General features: G+C 39.8%; 1 long non-coding RNA gene across 1 annotated transcript in view; it reads right to left on the bottom strand.

Moving 5' to 3' along the window:
- Positions 1 to 534: 534 nt before the first annotated feature.
- Positions 535 to 16111, bottom strand: part of LOC122238108 — a 61709-nt gene continuing 46132 nt past the window's right edge. Inside the window, exon 3 of the long non-coding RNA XR_006217066.1 lies at positions 535 to 851. This is a non-coding gene — a long non-coding RNA (uncharacterized LOC122238108). The remainder of the gene's footprint in view (positions 852 to 16111) is intronic.

The following is a 16111-nucleotide window of genomic DNA, read 5'->3' as shown; positions in this document are numbered from 1 at the left end:
TCACGGTCATGGGATTAAACCCTGCAGTGGGCTCTGTGCTGAGTGTGGAGCCTGCTTGGGATTCTCTCTCTCCCTTTCTCTCTGCACCTCCTCTGTGCACGTGCTCACTCTTTCTCTTTCTCTCTCTAAAAAAAAATGTTTAAATAATAATAATAATAATGTTCAGTACCACAGTGTTAACTATCACACAAGTTTTTTTCTGTGCAGGTCATACAATCTTTGAAACTTTTCCATAAACCCAGAATGACTCCAAAATAAAAGTTATGCTCAAGAAAGATTTCACTAAGTTGTATTGTCTTCAGTTTTCAAACATCCTCCTGTTCCAGCAGCCTATTACAATATCACAACCTAAATATGTCAAAATAATTATTGTAGTTAAGTTGAAATTTGATTCTGAGCTTTCTTACTAAAAATTGTGAAACAAGCAATTACAGAATTCCTAGTATTAGAAAGAATGAAACTTACTAGTTCCTTAGCACAAGCATAAGCTTTTCCCGGAAAAATCATCTCAAGTGAGACTTTATTAATGGGACACCAAGTGCTATGGAGGGCAATGTTCTCAGAGGCAAGTGCAATGATAAATTTCAAAAGGTCTTTGAAGTGACTTTCCATGGAAGTTAAAGGTAAAGCTGCACAATAATTCCAGGAAAGCAATTCCCAAAAGGCTAAATAAGCTAATGCTAGATGTATAACAGCCTGGTGGCACAGCGTGATAAGGTTACAATGCAGATCTCCTGGGAGGGAGACAGAAGGCATGCTCCGTTCACCATTCTCCACAATTTCGTCTTCCTTCAGGAGGGCTTCTGTTTGGAGCCGGGAAGCAGAGAGCTCAAAGTGGGCTCTGATCTAACCTAGAATACAAAGATTCTGAGTAGCTAACCGGAGATAATACCTATGAAACGAAGAGACAGGGTTACAGGATTGTACATAAGAAGGGAAAACTTCTTGAATTTCACACTTAATTAATAAAACAATGGACACATTACTCAGTCTCTTTCAACGGTGGATAATGATGACTGCCTTGCAGAACTGTCGTGAGCACCTAGAAATCCACCTGGCCAATAATGATTACTGACGGTAATAACACTTACAGACAACAACACTAGCTGTCATGTGGAGTGCTTGCTCAAGTCATGCTCGCATGTACATACTAAACCCTTTAGAGCTATCATCTTCCTTAATCTTCATTATTACCCAATATTGTTGGTATTTTCTCATTTCTTCAGAAGAAGAAACAGACCTAGAAAGTTAAAACAACTTACGGAGGGCACAAAGCTAGTATTTGTCACAGCCAAATCTGAATTCAAAGGTCAGCTTCAAAACTGACTAGCTAAGTCACCTTGGGTAAGTTATTCAACTTCTATGTGCCTTTGTTTCTATACCTGTGAAATGGGATAATAACAAAACTTCCTTCATGGGGTTGTTGCAGGATTACATGAAACAAGAAATATAACATGTTTAACACACAGTAAATCTTCAATGAATGACAGGTTTTTATATTATGTAAACATCAGATGGGAAGGAGTTAAGGCTAACACTTTGTAAAAATGGAGGCAAGCACTTAACCAAACTTTCACTTGGATCAAAGGCTACCAGAGCTCTCGCTGGGAAGCAAACTGTAGTAAAACTAGACTTTTCCTCAGAAAGCAGCAATATATCTGATGTAACATATGGACAGCATTTAATGTAGTCTTCAAGGTTTTATGAATCATAACCACCATTACCAACATACCGTTTTTGTCCCTAATTGAATATACATCAAGGAACTTCAGACCACAGAAAGAGGTACAACACCAAGGGTCCTCCATTTGCAAGATTAATATCCCTGATTAAGGTTCCATTTCTCTTTAAATATTATAAGAATGCTCATGTTCTATTTCCATTATTTCTGCCATATATTCATGTAACAGATTTTAATATTATAAATTTTCTTTAAGGTGAATCACTTTTTTATTAATTCAGACTCTACTGAACTACTAAAAAAAAAAGTACCATCCATAATTAATATCTGTGTATGTGGATCATGACCTTAAGAAAATCGAGATGATACTAAAATAAATTGAGAGTTTAAGAAAAACCAAGCAGCAGGCTTACGTTTTAAAGACACCACTGAACTAGGCATTGAAATGGATTTGGATGCCAAACACTGTTGGAATCTCTTCTATACTTACCTTCAAGTGATCAGCTTTAACGTCTACTGGAACAGAGAAAAATATGACCTCCCACAACCAATCATTTTATCTTTGTATTCAGGTTCACCATGAAACCAAGTGTGCCACCTCCATGTAATAGCTTCAGTGTGTCTGACTCAGGGCAACTTTCTTGCCTCATACTTACAAAACCTAAGCTGTTATTATATACACTTCTTTTTGAAATGGGACAAGATTCTATTAGTTTTCAGGAAAATATAAATTAAAACTACAAGACAGAATTACTATACACTCAACACAATGGCTAAATTTTAAGAAGACAGACAATATCAAATGCTGGTAAAATATGGAGAACAACTGAATTGTCCTAACTGCCATTGGTAAAGTAAGTTTGTACAAATACCCTGTACAAAACTTTGGCAATATCTGTCAAGCTAAACCCATGTCTATCACATGACCCAGCAAATCCATTCCTACTTAAACACCCAACACAGTTGGGTTTTTGTGTTCACACCAATGAAAACAACCTAGGTATTTATGAAAGGTAGATAATGCACGTAATGCATAATTAAACTACAGTATATTCACACCAGGAAAGCTACACAGCTGTGAGAGTGATCAATCTACAAATGCCCATAGCAGGATAGTTGCAGACATAATACTGAAAGAGAGTAGCTGTGATCTTTCCTCTTTCATCTTTGATTTTATCTATTTGGGTCCTCTTTTTCAGAAGTCTGGCTAGGGGTTTATCAATTTTGTTTATTCTTTCAAAAAACCAGGTCTTAGTTTCATTGATCTGTTCTACTGGTTTTTTGTTTTGTTTTTGTGTGTGTGTGTTTTGTTTTGTTTTGTTTTTAGATTCTATATTGTTTATTTCTGCTCTAATCTTTATTATTTCCCTTCTTCAGCTGGCTTTGGGCTTTCTTTGCTGCTGTGTTTCTAGTTCCTTTAGGTGTAAGGTTAGGTTCTTTATTTGGGACCTTTCTTGCTTCTTGAGATAGGCTTAATTTGCAATGTATTTTCTTCTTAAGACTGCCTTTGCTACATGTTTTCATTTTCATTTGTTTCCATGTATTTGAAAATTTCTTCTTCAATTTCCTGGTTAACCCATTTATTCCTTAGTAGGATGTCTTTAACCTCCACATATTGAGGGCTTTCCAAATTTTTTCTTATACTTGATTTCAAATTTCGTACTATTGATTTCAATTTTCATCTGAAAATATGCATGGTATGGTCTCAGTCTTTTTATACCTGTTGAGGGCTGATTTGTGACCCAATATGTGATCTATTCTGGAGAACGTTCCAGGTGCACTTGAGATGAATGTGTATTTTGTTGCTTTAGGATAACATGTTCTGAAAATATCTGTTAAGTCCATATGGTCCAGTATGTCATTCAGAGCCATTGTTTCCTGGTTGATTTTCTGCTGAGATTATCTGTCCATTCTGTAAGGGAAGTATTAAAGTCTCCTATAGTTATGGTATGAGAATGGCAACACAAATGGGTTTCTACTCTTTAATTCCACTTACCTAAATTTCACATTTTTCACATGTATAATTCCATAAAAAATTCTAGCAGATACAAAGAATATCTCTGCTTATGAGATTGCATATTTACCACCTTATTTGAGAGGGTTCTGACCCTGATGATTTTCTATAAATATATTATTTAATTTGCTCAGATTTGACACAAATCGAATCATAATTTAATTGAATTTAAAGTGAAGGGTACTGGTTGAAATTTGTAAGTAAAACAATTAATTATTTTTTTTATTTTCATTTGAGAGAGAGAGAGAGAGAGACAGAGCGTGAGACTGGCAGGGGCAAAGAGAGAGGGAGACACAGAATCTGAAGCAGGCTCCAGGCTCCACGCTATCAGCACAGAGCCCAATATGGGGCTCGAACCCACAAACTGTGAGATCATGACCTGAGCCGAAGTCAGACACTTAACCAACTGAGCCACCCAGGCACCCCAAATAAAACAATTAAACCTTTCTCTAAGTTACATACTGTATATATTTTTTTGATATTCATATCTCCAGTTTTTCTTTGGACAGAATCCCACTGGTCTCAAATTTCAAGTATGTTCTGTTATTAAAAAAGTAGCTTTATCGGAAATATTTAATTTAGTGTAGATGGCAAATATGGAGTACAGAAACCACCACCCTCCGCTGGAATGCTCACAGAGGATATGACAAATCAGCCACATATTCTACTCCATTCTGTTGGGAGTCTCCATCTTCTAGTCAAACAGCAGTTCAGAAAGACAGGAGGTATAGAACAGAGTTAATAGAAGATATGGCGATACTTTTCATTTTCCATCACCCATTTGTTTAACCCAAATTAGTCTTTATGCTGCATAGTCGCCCTCCTGTTCTGCTGCTCCAACCAGACTAGTGCAATCTGTTAGGGCAGGGTGGGCAATCCACGCTGCCGGGTCGGGGGGCAGGTGCACCTTTTATAGCTCAGGGTTCCCTCCAAGCACCATTGCCAAAGAGGGCCAGGAAATAGAACATGGATGGGCCACGGCTGTATTTATTTCCTACACGGGCTCCAATCAAGATCAGCAGGGGAGTAGTGGAAGGTCATCTATACTCAGGGCACTCCCCAGAACGCGGCACCAAAGCATCCTTTTAATACAATCTCAAATTCTTCTCCTTTCTCTGATTGTGAGAAATCCCTTTTATTTATTTTTAAGTTATATTTATTTAACTTTTATTTTTTTTGAGAGAGAGCGAGCGTGAGAGCACGGGGGAGGGGCAGAGAGGATCCAAAGAGGGCTCTGTACTGACATCAGAGAGACCAACGAGGGCTCCAACCCATGCCCTGAGATCATGACGGGAGACGAAGTCAGACTTCCAACCATCTAAGCCACCCAGGCGCCCTGAGAAAGGCCTTTTAAACTCTTCCAGACCTCCTGTGGTGGAAGACTAATAAGACCACACGTGGACCTACCTCTCATCACTCCTCACTTCTCTGGCGGATGTTCTTTCTCATTATAATGCTATTATAATCGGCTGATATCTCTTAAAACCAGGTTACCAGAGGGGCTTCGGCCCAGCCTTTCACTCGCTTTAGTCATATTCTTTCTATGCTCTCAGCTGCTCTCAGCTGCACGCTCAAAATATGCAAACTATTCCTAGTCAGCATGTTTTCTCTTCTTCTCTTTGCAAGGTCTAACCTGAACATTTGCTACAAAACAAAGCACGCCTCTGAGCAAGACATCCCACTCATCACGAAGAGCCGGCCCAGTAAGAAGCTGCCAGTCCCTCACCCAGCTCACCACCGACATTCGAAAGCCATTCCCCTTGTGACGCCCTCACTTCCTGCTTCCTTCCCATACTTCACCTCTTCACTCCTGCCCACCTGTCTGGCTTCACGTTCACCCATCAGATCACCAAATCTGATTTTGCTCCTGTAGTACCAATCATGCCTCTCTTCTGAGACAACAGCATTTGCCCACAGGCCCGTGCAGATGCGTGGTTTCTGGGGATAATAACTGCAGAAGGAATAATATAGAAAAAGAAACACTGCGAGCATGAGACAAAGATGCCTGTTTTTTGTGGCTGAGCTTTCCGGCCATCCGGACCTTAGAAAGCCCTAAAACATCTTATCACCTACTAACTAGTTCCTCCTGGCTCACTCAGCTCCAGCCACAAGAGCCTCATCAAAGCTTCCAGAACACGTTAGCCCCTCTGGGCTTTTGTACTTGCAATTCCTGCAGCCTGGACTGCTTCTCCCTCAGGCATCTGCCTGGCTCGCTCCAGTGTTCCTTCATGTCTTTATTCAAACATGCCCTTCTCAGTGAGGTGGTCTCTGATGACCCCAGCTAAAATAGAACATTCCATTCCCCCCGTGTCCCATCCCCCTTTCCTGCTTTACTTTCCTCCCTAGCATTTATCAACTATTTGTAATACAAGGTATTTTAGGAAGACTTATTGATTTTGCTTGTCCAACTGTTTCCGCTTTTGGAATGTAAGCCCCGTGAGCAGAAGGATTTTGCCTCCTTCACCTGCTGTGTGCCCTAGAGCAGAGCCTGACACATGTTAGGTACTCAATACATATTTGTTGGCTCAATAAATCAATGACCTGGTAATAAAGTGTTAAAACAGGAAGTAGAAACCTATTAGAATGTATTTTAGTCAGCTTGGGCTGCTACTATAACATAATACCTTAGACAGGTGGCTTAAATAGCAGACATTTATTTCTCACAGTTCTGGAGGCTGGAAGTCCGAGATCAAGGTGCTGGCAGATTCAGTTCCTGGTGAGGGTCTATTTCCTGGTTCATCGGCAGCTGTCCTCTTGCTGTGGCTCATATTGCCTTTCCTTTATGAGTGTAAGTGAAGAGATCTCTCTTCTTTCTTCTTCTTATAGGGTAGTAACCCCATCATGTGAACCCCACCCTCATGATTTCATCTAAACCCAATTACATCCCACTGGCCCCAGCATTAAATACTATTACACTGGGGTTTGGGGCTTCAATATAGGAATGGGAGTAGGAAGGGATGCCTGAGTAGCTCAGTCTATTAAACATTCAATTCAATTTCAACTCAGGTCATGATCTCAGGATTCATGAGTTCGAGCCCTGCTTCAGGCTCCTAGTTGGCAGTGGGGAGCCTGCTTGCAATTCTCTCTCTTTCCCTCTCTCTCTGCCCCTCCCCTGCTTGCTCTCTCTCAAAATAAATAAATAAACTTTTAAAAACAAGGAATGGGGATAGAGTGATATAAACACTCAATCACTATGGGGTGCCTGGGTGGCTCAGTCAGTTAAGCGTCCGACTTCAGCTCAGGTCATGATCTCACAGTTTGGGGGTTTGAGCACCATGTCAGGCTCTGTGCTGACAGCTTAGATCCTGGAACCTGCTTCAGATTCTATGTCTCCCTCTCTCTCTGCCCCTCCCCTGTTTGCACTCTGTCTCTCTCTCTCTCAAAAATAAACATTAAAAAAATTAAACATTCAGTCAGTAACAGAATATAAGCTTGATAGCAGCAATTTTGTCTCTTTTTGTTTACTGATGTAGTCCTTACATCTAGAATAGTGCCTGGCATATAATAATCACTCAGGAAATATTTATTAAATAAGAACAGGAGAAATTGTAATGTAATTGTCAGGCTAAAATGCAAGGGCCATCATCAAATCACAGAAGTAACAGTAATATATACGGATGCAATTTTTGCTCTCTAAACATAGGGATTTCATCAAGACTATTAGTTAGGATGTTGGTTTTTATGCTGCTAGAGGAGACCCAAGTAAACTGTGGTTTAAGCTGGGGAGCCAAATATAATGAACTAGATAGATGTGTATTTCTCTCTTATGTAACAATCCAACCTGATAGAGCAGTTCAATTCTGCCAAGTCCTCAGAGGTCAGAATGCTTACTATTTTGCTGCTCTCCCATCTTTAAGGTGGCCTGCATCTCTGGTACAAGACGGCTTCCTTTCCTTGTCTGCAAAACAGACACCTGGAGAGGAAGAGGGTAGGGGATACCTTGCGTTACAGGGCACTCCTGGAAGTTATGCCCAGTGATACCATCTAGGACATATCTACAAGTTTTGCTCATATCGCATTGACTAGAAATGAATCGTGGTCACATCAAGCTATAACTTAGAAAGGAAAATTTAATCTCTATTTTGAACTATAAATCCAGGCTTTTATTATGATAGAAGCAGAGGTGAGTAGATCTGGGGGAGAAGCAGCAGTCTATGCCATGGCATACAATTTAAAATGACTATGTAGGGGTGCCTGGGTGGCTCGGTCGGTTGAGCGTCTGACTTCGGCTCAGGTCATGATCTCACGGTCCGTGAGTTCGAGCCCCGCGTCGGGCTCTGTGCTGACCGCTCAGAGCCTGGAGCCTGTTTCAGATTCTGTGTCTCCCTCTCTCTCTCCCCTCCCCTGTTCATCCTCTGTCTCTCTCTGTCTCAAAAATAAATAAACGTTAAAAAAAATTTTTTTAAATGACTATGTAGAATTAAGACACACGTTGTATAATTAGTTATTGAAGCTGGATCCTACACAGAGTTTCATTGCACTATTTTCTCTAACCAATGTCTGTTTGAAAATTTCATGGGTAAGAGTTCTAAAAATTAATTGCCTCAGCCCATATTGTGGGATTTTGATGGTGTTTGAGTTAAAAGGAGGATTTGTCAACTTCACTGAGAACACAGTAAGCAAACAAAGGTTCAAGTGCTTGCTTGTCAGGACTTTCCTTCTCTTGCTACAGTTGAAGACATCGGGAGGAACCTGAACTAGGCTGCTGAAGGGTGAGAGTCCATACTGTTAACCTTAAAAATAAAACTGTCAGTTATTTTACCAGCAAAAATCGGTTCATCCAGGAATAGCGGAGAATTGCAACACAAAAGAAGCAAGCTATGGGAAATCCAGCAAAGGAGAGGAACAGTATTTTATGGAGAAGGAGGAAATTGGGTGAGGCTGTTTGAACAAAAGCCCATTGGAAAAAAGCAAGAATTTAAGATGGCTTTTCATTGGCTGAGTTGCAAGGGTAGTCCATTTCTTGTAGGAGATGCAATGTGTACCTTTTCCCTGTCCAGGCCCGTAATTGACAATTCTTCCTGCAATTGACGAGTTGTATGGCTCCCCTTCCAGCTTCCCAACTCCACTTTAATGTGGTTTCCCATTATTAATTTCCACAATATGGAGGAAGATGGGAGATACCTCAGCTGACAGCTTGCCTCCCGCCAGATATGTGAGTGAAGTCATTCTGGATCATCCGGCTGAATTCACAACACCAGCCAATCAGAGACCTATGACAGACATCAGCAGAGAGAAGCTAGATAACTAGATGTCATCCAAGGATAGAAAGGGGTCGGGATAGATGGGGCTTTGCAAGACTCCTGAGGAGATGGGCAACTTATGTGGTTCTGCAAAGCTTCACCTGAGCCAGCCACCATCAAAAAGCAGAAACAAACAAAAACTTGACCTGATAATTCTTTGAAATTCCTCAATCTCCAGGTTATTCTGGTGTCCTCCCCAGAGGACAAGTACCTGGAATAAGGATTCTGTTTCTAAGAGACAATTTTTGATTCAGGCTCTTCCAAGCAATGCCTGTCCCACCCCGATTGTGCTCTAGGGGCCTGCCAGGGGGCCCCCCACACACCTGCTGCTCCCACTGGTTCTGCTCCAATGTACAGAAAAGGAAAGTGGGTGCTTTTGGTTATTCTTTTTAAAGACCTTGGGATACAGCTTAATAAATCTGGAATTTGATTTTGTAAATATCCCTTTCTTGTTGCAGTGTTTAAGTTCATCCCTAACCTAAAGCCTAAAACAGAGTACCTGCCCTCTTGCAAATGAGATTTTTGCATTTAGGACTCTAAAGGGTTTACTGGGACATCACTTCTCAGAGAACAACTTGCTAGCTCTGCGGGCTAATGCAAATTCTCCCATTCATAAATTTTGGCACCTTAGCAACTTGAGGAAACTGAGGCCCATTTCCTTCCTATATGCAGTCAGGATAATAATAAGGCCACTAAAACCAGCCCTAGTGAAAAATGCATCAAAACATAAGTGAAAGTGATCTTTAACTATACACATAAGGGGTTTTTTTTCAAGTTTCTATTTCTCCTTAAAATTAATGTTTGTAGGGATTGAGGGACAATTTTCCTTAAGTTCTAGAAAGTTCTTCCTTGGCTTCAATCCTACTGGTGATAAAATGAGGATTGCATTCAGAGTTTTACACTGTGTTCTTCTGACTCTGCATCCACCCATGATTGTAAGACCACCAGTTCCCTTTATTGAATATTGTATCCTTATAAACTCCTGGGGCTCCTCAGAGGTATTTCCTGAGTGCTTAGCATTTTAGTCCTTTCCAATACAAGGTGGCTTATGCCATGGTTATTCTTGCTCCTTCCCTCTCTAATAATCTGCAAGGCCTCAGAGTCTCACAAAGCAGTCACCACAGTCCAGGACATCTAAGAGATGGCTCAGGTCAAACATGGAAGATGTTGATGTGCAATTTCTGTTCTTGCCTTTTGGTTCTTGCTTCCACCTTCTTATCGTCAGCCCGACATTGCCTCTGTTTGGAAATTAGTCCCATTTTTTTTTCTTTTAACATAGCATACATTACTATCCCAAGACATCAGTCTTAGCTGGGAGTGCTGTCAGATGTCATCTCCATAATGAAGGGAAGACAGGCTCTCACCACCTTCATATTACACTCAGTTCCATGGGTCTTGGTGCTCGGCTTCTGGTGCTCCCACTTCTTAGTGAGAATTTGATGAGCCTGCCCTTCTTTTTATACATATATATATATAAAAATTTTTTAGAGAGGGAGGGAGTGAGGCGAGGGAGAGAGAGAATCTTAAGTAGGCTCCACGTCCTGGCACAGAGCTTGACACAGGGCTGGATCTTGCCATTGTGACATCATGATGTGAGCTAAAATCAAGAATCAGATACTTAACCAACTGAGCCACGTAGGTGCCTTCTGATTCATTTTATCCCTTTCTTCAGTATACTCAGCCACGAGTGCATGACACTGAGCTGGAATGTAATTTACAACAAGGACATTGTACCCCAAATCTCCTTCCTCTCTGATCTGAGGCATGTTATTGAATTAAGCTAGTATTTTTCATTTCTTCCTTCCCTCATCAAAATTCTACATACGGATGTGCTTTTGCCCTTCATGCATATGGACTCGCACCATCACTCCCTGTGCCCAGGCACTTATAAATTCTAGGAAGGACACAGCCCTGGCCAAATCTAAAACAGCCACCACGCTTCTTTTTGAGTTGTAGAAGTAGCAATCTCTTTTCACAACCTTACACGAGAAATGAAATTCCATGGATTTGTGAGCTAGTTAAACTATTTAGGTCACTCAAGTTTGTCATTTGCCAATACCTATGGATTACTACTAGGTATGGAGCAAGCATAATTGGAATTTGTTACAAGTACCATGTAAACTCTGAACTTGATAAATGTCACCATGTAATCATCTTTCATGGGAGAGAAAATTGGAATATTGTGATTAGCTGCATGTTCTCCTTTCTCATAATATTTCTTGCTTCTTTTCTTCCTGATTTTTAGTCTTATTTCTGGATCTTAATAAACTCAAAATAGATTGTTCACTGCTTAAAATTTCTTTGTTTTATGCTTTGAGGTATACCAAGATAAAAAAAAAAGTTACCAGTCAATCAAACATACCAAGTCTTTGCTATAAAAAGAGAGAAAAATATTCAGGATATTCTAGACATAAAACTATTCCAATTTTTAATCCTGTTTTACAGAAATTGGAGACTTGGCTCTAAATTTAGCTGGCTCTGACCTGCTTCACCTAGACTCACTTACCATTAACAATGAGAAAGAATTTTAAAACTCCCCAATTCCTGTCAGTTCGTGTTATTAATAAAAAGCATTTCCTTAATCCTTCACCTAAAAGCAGTTTCACTATAGTTTCAAAGTTCATGGGGAGAATTCTGCTCCAAATGTTATCATTTTTTAAAGAAAACTTTATTTCAAAAGAAATGGAAATTAAGCAACTTGATAACACTATGTTTATAAACTATTCACTTTTTAAAAAGGAAATTCAAAGGGACAGTAGGTTCATCTCATGAATTTGTCCTAAAAATTGCAACTGTTTCTTTCAAGACTTGTGGAACAGCAGGTGGCCAAGGGGTCATCTTTATTAAAATAAAAGCTTTTGACCCTGAGTCACCAGCCTTTGAATTTTCCTCTGGAGGGGGAAAGAGTTAATTTATATTTTTTTCCATTTTTTTCCCATGAAGAGAAGGCCTGAGGCTCTGAATTACTGAGCTTAATGCCAAGACTGCAAAAAAATAATGAGAACCTAATTATAGATTATTTCGTCAACATCTCAAAGGGCTTCATACCTGTTAAAATACCACTGTACCCTTCCTGTGTAGATAAGCATGTGGTTTGGTATGAGAGCAAGAAACTAAATCTCTTTGCAAACACCTTTTCCTATTTGTTTAACTTTGTCTTAATTTCTTTGCATTCCATTCAGTACCACAAATTAAGAGGCTGGTACTTAGCCACTCTGGCCATGCCACTCCAAATAGAGCTTGACACGCCAGCTAAAGAAAAAGCCCCCAGGAGCAGCTTACAGGTCTGTCTCCCATGACCCCCCTTTGACCAAGAATGTGGTCCTCGGGCAGTATGTATTTCAGTCCTATCACTTTGATAGAAGTAAATCTTCATCCTTTGAAGGGAGGGACTGAGCAGAGGGAATGGGGCAAATTCAACCTGAACTAAGGCTGATGATGCAGGGTACTTTTGGTAATAGAACTACATTGGAAAGAGCTGGTATCAAAGAGACATCTGTGTTGGGGAAATATTATTGGCAATAAGTCCAATTCCTATCGTGACCATTAAAAAATGATAACGTATTTGGAGATACACGTTATAATACTTTTTTCGGCCTTTCTGTTTTATAATCATAACTCCATATTTGAAACCAGAGAGTTTTCCAGAGGTCTGTACCTAGGCATCTCAAGGCCAACTTTCATTCTAAACCTAATAATTATTATGAGATCATATGAAGTATGAATCTTAGCCCTAAGTGTAATCTCCCTATCTCTGAGTCCACCCAAATATTCATTTTAACCTTTACTATTATATTTTTATTTGCTTTGAATGGTCTCAGAATGAGGGAAGTTGGCATACACCTAAAGAAAGAGAACATAGCTGAATAAACAAGCTAAATGAGTCAGACACTGCAAGAGGAATAGGGGCCACAAAGAGTAATGAGACACTGTTCCTGTTCTTGAAGAACCTACGGACTAATGAAAGAAAAACAGTAACAGAGAAACATGATTTCACCATAATATGACAAGTACTATAGAAAGATATGCCCTGGATGCAATGAGGGCTCAAAATCAGGGTATTTAGTCCATCCTAGAAGTTCAGGATAGACTTCTTGGAAAAGATAATGTCTAAGCTAAGCCTTAAAATCACAAGTAGGGGAGGGGCCCCTGGGTGGCTCATTCGGCTGAGTGTCCGACTTCGGCTCAGGTCATGATCTCGCAGTCTGTGAGTTCGAGCCCCGTGTCGGGCCCTGTGCTGACAGCTCAGAGCCCAGAGCCTGCTTTGGATTCCGTGTCTCCTTCTCTCTCTGCCCTTCCCCAGCTCATGTTCTGTCTCTCTGTCTGTCAAAAATAAATAAACATTTTTAAAAAATTTTTTAAATCATAAGTAGGGGAGAAACACTTCCACTGCAGAGTAAGGACCTCCAAAACTCCATTTCTCCATAAGAGCAATGAGAAAACTGACAAACTATTTTTAAAAGCAACTTTTCAGAACCCTGGGTATTAACTAAAGGCTTATCACAACATGAGGAGTGTTTATTAAGTAAAAACAGCTAAATCATGGTAAGAAAGGTGAGTTTACTGTGCTTTAACCTCGTTCCCGTACTCCTCTTTCCAGCTCTTCAGTAGCCTTGGAAACTAGCATTCTCACAACTATGATAGCTGTGAAAAAACAGCAGTCTAAGAGACACAGGATGGGGCAGAATGGATTTGAAGCACTGCAAAAAAACCCATCCCCACAGAATTGTCACTATTTAACCTTTCTGATGCTCCCTTGTAAAAGTCCCAGTCACAGGGTTTGTCCTCAGGTAACCTGACTCAGCTACGACTCCTTGGGAAAATTTCTTTTTTTTTCTTTTTTTTTTTTTTTTACCTGTTTATTTATCAATGGGAGACTGAGAGACACAGAGCGTACAGGGGAGGGGCAGAGACAGGGGGAGACACAGAATCCGAAGCAGCCTCCAGGCGCCGAGCTGTCAGCACAGAGCCCAATACAGGGCTCGAACCTACAAACCGCGAGATCATGACCCGAGCCAAAGTAGGACACTCAACCAACTGAGCCACCCAGGCACACCATCCTTGGGAAAATTTCTAATCCCGGGGCATTTGTCAGAAGTAATCAGCAGCAATTGTTAACATCATAGCTGCCTAAGCTGGGGATATAAGTTGGGACTTAAGAGGCCTCCCAAAAATCTGAAACAAAAATTCTAGGGAATGAAATGTCTATAGCGGGTTTTGAAAATCTCTGGCATATTCCTGGGGATCTAGAAGGTCATGTCCCTGCCAAGAAAGATCTGGGAAAATGCTAAGCTTTCACCCCTGACTAACCTTGAGGCTCTTTGCAAGTAGTAAGGGAAAGATAAGGTGGAGTTATAAGTTGCCAAAGTGTTGAAGGCATGACACAACAAACTATACAGAGTCCCTTGGCAAAGAGTGACAACTAATTGCTGATAGGATTTAAGGAAATTTCTGTCCAGTCATTAATTGATCACTAAGCTAACTGAGCAGAGACTATAGCGATCATATACAACACGGCATACAGATATTACAAAATTAGTTCAGAAAGTCACTAAACAAACAACAAACATCAAAACAACAGACTCTAGGTTGTGGAGGAGGATTTGGTTTCCAAAGTTGCTGTTCCAAAATATATGAGAAAAACCACAAGAAAATTAAAGTGGAACAATAGAAAATATCTGTTTAACACAATAGAAGATAGTAATGGAGAAATAGAGAAAGAAAACAAATCATACAGGAAAGAAATAGCAAAACAATAGATATAAATCCTATCTTATCAGGAACCACATTAAATGTAAATAGAATAAACACTCTAATCAAAAGGCAAACTTTGGAAGAATGGATACAAAAACATGATCCAACTATTGACTGTCTACAAGAGACACACTTCAGATTCAAAGACACAAATAGGTTGAAAGTAAAAGAACAGGGGCACCGGGGTGGCTCAGTCAGTTAAGCATCCGACTTCAGCTAGGGTCATGATCTCACGGTTCATGGGTTCAAGCCCTGCGTCAGGCTCTGTGCTGACAGCTCAGAGCCTGGAGTCTGCTTCGGATTCTGTGTCTCCCTCTCTCTGCCCCTCCCCTGCTCATTCTCTGTCTCTCTCTCTCAAAAATAAGTAAGCATTAAAAAAAGTAATAAAAAAAAAAGAAAGCAAAAGAACAGCAAGCAAATAATAACCAAAAGAGAGTCAAGTGACAATGCTGATATTGGACAAAATAGACTTTAAGATAAAAATTGTTTCTAGAGACATAAAATAGGTTATAATGATAAAAGGAACAATCCTTCAGGAAGCTATCATAATTACAACATATAACTTTTGTTCCCTCTTCTTTTAGTCCCATAGGAGAAAACAAAGATATATAAAGGAAAAGATATACACATACACCCCAAATGTATTCCAAGTGTGGAATAAAATACAAATATTAACATAAAGAAAATATCTGATTAAAAAGAGTTATTGGTGGAGGGTAGGAGGACTGGTTTACTACCTTGGGCTTGTCTTTATATACTCTGAAATTCTGAATAATCGTGCTTTGGCTAGAGATTTCGTTTATTCACCCTTGAAGGGAGGAGGAAACACACACAAACACACAAACAGGCACACAGACAGTACATATGCACACACACAGACATGACTAGATCAGAGTCCAAATTCTTACTTTATGCTTATCAAGTGTCCATAGAATTAACTGAACCTTCCAACTTTCAGGCAAGCTCAGGCTCTTACTCCCTGCAGAGGATGTTTAACAGCGCTGTGCTGACCTTCAGAGAAAAAGCCTAGAAGGAGGTCCATGGGAAGCAACATCAGAAAACCATGTCATTTCACAAATGCTTTGATGTATGTTTTATGTATGTACTGTGTAAGAAATCCTTACATATTCATAAATTCTAGTTAATTCAATGTATGTATATAATTTTACATGATTTTACAATGAACACAAGGGTGATTGATTCGTAATTTTATTTTTCGATAAAATTTGCTTCTGTGAAAAAATAAAACTGATGGAATGAAATATTGTCAAGAAAATTACTAATATGTCTTGTTTTGCTGTTAATTTTAATTATCCTAATTAATCTGGTCTCTCCTGGTCTTGTCTTCTGGCTCAGACATTAATCAGTGACTTAACCTTATACAAGTCATTTTTTCTCTTTACCTACCTAATGATGAAG

The sequence above is a fragment of the Panthera tigris genome, chromosome B1 (assembly GCF_018350195.1).
Source record: "Panthera tigris isolate Pti1 chromosome B1, P.tigris_Pti1_mat1.1, whole genome shotgun sequence".
NCBI classification, from domain to species: Eukaryota; Metazoa; Chordata; class Mammalia; order Carnivora; family Felidae; genus Panthera; species Panthera tigris.
Note: the sequence above shows the minus strand (reverse complement) of the source record. Positions and strands in the feature narration are given on the sequence as shown.